Here is a 3601-nt window from a genome sequence, read left to right on the forward strand (position 1 = left end):
CTCACTAGCGAGCACGGCCGCCGCCACCCGCCTGCGAGTCCGTCTGCCTGCCGGCCTGCCTCCCACCGCTGCCGCCAAGCGCGCCGGCCGCCCGGCGCCCCGCCCCGCCGCAACGCGGCTGCCGTAAAGCCCGCCTCGCTCCCTCCGCCTTCGCGACGCAGTGCGGGGCGGGGCCGGGCAGGGGAGGCGCGAAGGCTGGAGAGGATTGGCAGGGGAGGAGTGGGAAGGAGGCGTGGGAGGGAAGGAGCGCGAGAAAAGGGGAGGAATGCGGGGATCGAAAAATCTGATAGGCTGACATCCGAGCTGAACTCCGCGGGGGGCTCCAGTCTGATTTATTCATCCAGCAGGCGTTTGGTGAGTGCCTGCCACGTGCTAGGCGCTGGGGACACCTCTGAATAAAAACACTCGCCCTGGCCTCGGACTCCGCATCTCTTAGGGAGACTGGCAAACAAGCAGATAGTTCTAAAACACGGCTCTGAGAGATCAGTGCACTTCCTCTCCTGCTGATTTAAGGATGAAAACTAAAACCATCATCCTGCCTAGTCTGCAGAGCCGGGCTCGCTCCGGCCCCTGCCTACCTCTCCAGGGCTGCCCCTCCAGCTCCTGCCAAATGTCCTCCCCGCTGGGCAGCTCACTCAGCTCCTCCAAGGCGCCACTCCCCGGCCTTGTGAGTAGTTTTCTTCTTGGACTGCGCCAGTTTCCTGTCTCTGGCAATGGTGCCTTTATTGGTCACACAGCTTAGAAGCTACTCCCATATTGGCTACTTTAGTGGCCTCTTTAAGGCCACATAGCTGATGAGTGGTAGAGTCCCAGACGTGAGGATGAGTAAGAAAACCCAAACCGCAAGAGGAATACAAGATGGAGGTGAGATTAGCATCTCCCCCATTCACTCCCACTCCCCCCTCTTCTAGCATACTAGGAGGGAAGGAGGATACAGCATGCAGCTAGGCCCGGTAACAGGAAGGAAAGAATTTCCAGCTGAATACATTAATAAAGGCAAAGGGGAGAAGCAGGGGATTGAGGAGAGTGGTCCTATCAAGCTACAAGTAACAGAAAGCCTGGCTTGCAAAAATGAAAGGAAAATTATGATTAAAAAAACAACAGGGAAAGAGCTTTTCAAAATGGAGTCCCCAAGCCATCAAGGGAGATGGAGTTAACAATCCAGCTGCTGCCTAGGGATGTGAACTTTGGCCACCTTCACCCTTTGCAGGCATCTGAAACTGATTACATTGGGTTGACCTGGAGACTGCAGATGCATGTCAAGAGGTTATGGGATTCTTGTTTCATTGGGCTCATAACCGCTATCATTACAGTACCTGTTCTTTCTCAATTTCAGTAGCATTTTTCTCTATAAGGAATTTTTATCACTTTGTAGTGCTTCAGGTTCAGGCCCCACTTTTCTTGCCTTTCTTATTTGGAATCTGTGTCTCCTGAGTTGGAATGCCAAAGACTGCAAATAAACTCCTTTTTACCTTTGCAGTTTCTAAGTTTGGATTGATCAGTAATATCACTGGCTTAAACAAATAAGTTTATTTTCTCATTGGGTAGTAGGCCTGTAGTTAGATAGCTGCATTGGTTCAGTGACTCAGTGATATCAGGGTGAATACTTCTACAATTTTTTTGGCTTCTCCCTGAGGGTTACAGTATGGCTGGCAGCCTCTAATCCATGCGTCATTTTACTTGTTCAATACAGGGGCTTGCCCAGAAGTAACTCAGCAGATTTTTGCTTGCCTCTCACTGAACAAAACTGTATTACATAGATGCAAGAGAGGCTAGGAAAATGAGTATTTTGCCTTTTCAACCTATGTCCCCCTTTTGTGGCACAGGGGATTAAACCCAGGGCCTTTGCACATGCCAGAAAGTACTTACCACCGAGCTCCATCCCCAGCCCCCTTTTCAACCTCTTCAATGGACATTGTCAAGAGAAAAAGGATTTGTGGGTACAGAAAAGATTGAAATAACCATTGTAAGTTGAAGTAAATTGAGCACAGAAATTATACAGGATTTCCAGGTGGTGTCAGCTGAAGTTGGAATAACAATTGATTGATTTCTCTATTGTGTTTTTTTCTAGTAGTGCTCAGGTTCCTAGCTCTGGCAGAATTAATTTTGCAGACAGGCACAACAGTATCTCCCATCCTGTGTGTTCTTCCTGTAACGTGGTGACATTCCTCCCATTTAGAGGTAAGGCTTATGTCCTTCCATTTAGATCATGACAGAGTGACCCTGGCATAAGTGACAATGTATGATTTCTGAGACTAAGTAATACATTTTCTCCTTGCTTCTTTTGGAACACTTGATCTCAGAACCAGAAGTTTTGCTGCGAGGGAACCCAAATTACTCCATGCAGTGAGACCACCGTGCACTGTGTATAGATATTCCAGAAAACAGCTCAGCTGAAGACAAAACAGGTTATGAGGAAAATCCACCAAGTCAAGTATATGAGTAAAGACACTCTCAGATGAATCAACCCCAGCGGTGAGTCATCTCCAGCCTTTGAGTCTTTCCGGTTGAGACTTCAAACATCATGAAGCTGCTTTCGGCTGTTCGCTCCTTCAAATTCTGACCCGCAGAATTTGTGAGCATAAGAAAATGTAAATGCAAATTAAATCAACAGTAAGAGCCTACTCAGTCCTATTAGGGTGACTATAATAAAGAAGTCAGATAATACAATGGTGGCGAGGACATGGGAGGTCTGGAACCCTAATACACTGCCACTGGGAATGTGAAATGGTGCAGCCACCTTGAGATACAGTTTGGCAGTTCCTCAAAATGTTAGCTAGTGGGGGTAGGCGGGGTGTGGCTTGCTAGCATGCTGGAAGCCCTCAGTGTAAACAACTCAAGCCCAGTTTGGTGGTGCACACCTGTCATCCCAGCAACTCGGGAGGCTGAGGCAGGAGGATCACAAGTGCCACATCAGCCTGAAACTCAAAAAACAATACCCAGTCAGCATGTCTCAGGAACCAAGATGTACTCTGTGTTAAAACAGGATACAGACCCAAAGTCCTAGTGTGTGGAAGCAGGGGTATATTCTACAAGCCTTCCTACCTAGATCCACCAAGCTCATGTGGCAGGGCCAATAGCTCTGCTCACTGGTTTAATGGCCCTGAACTCCCTCTTACCTCTTAAGAGAGCTACTCTGGAGCACAGAGTTCCCTCAGCTCCTCACCAGTCAGCCCCTTTCCTATTTGGACTCTGATCAGTTGCCTCCTGGGATCTGGCTCGGAGTGTGAACTTTTCTCTCACTGCCCCTGAGATAGACTTCACACCTCTATTACCTGCAACCACTAATGGCTTGAGAAGTTTCTAGTACTTAATGCCAAATCAGGATGGGGTGGAGTGGGGTAGAGGTTAAGAGAAGGGAGGTCTCAGAATCTGAAATCCTGCTCTAGACCAGCAGGGCTACAAAGAATGGACCCTGTTAATTGCTCACTACTGCCAGAGGCAGTGGTGCCTGCCTGGAATCCTAGTGACTTGGGAGTCTGAGATAGGAGGATCACAAGTTAAGGCCAGCCTCAGCGATTCAGGGTGACCTTCAGCGTCTTAGCAAGACCCTGTCTCACAAATTAAAAGGGCTGGGGATATATCTCATGGTAAAGCATCC

The 3601-nt window shown here is 48.7% G+C and overlaps 1 long non-coding RNA gene across 1 annotated transcript; it reads left to right on the forward strand.

Moving 5' to 3' along the window:
* The first annotated feature begins 242 nt into the window (after positions 1 to 242).
* LOC107142212 lies at positions 243 to 2624 on the forward strand. The gene is made up of 3 exons (XR_001503532.2): positions 243 to 1966; positions 2072 to 2181; positions 2304 to 2624. It is a non-coding gene; the product is annotated as an uncharacterized LOC107142212 (long non-coding RNA).
* The last annotated feature ends 977 nt before the right edge of the window (positions 2625 to 3601 follow it).

Source organism: Marmota marmota, unplaced genomic scaffold (genome assembly GCF_001458135.2).
Source record: "Marmota marmota marmota unplaced genomic scaffold, marMar, whole genome shotgun sequence".
NCBI classification, from domain to species: Eukaryota; Metazoa; Chordata; class Mammalia; order Rodentia; family Sciuridae; genus Marmota; species Marmota marmota.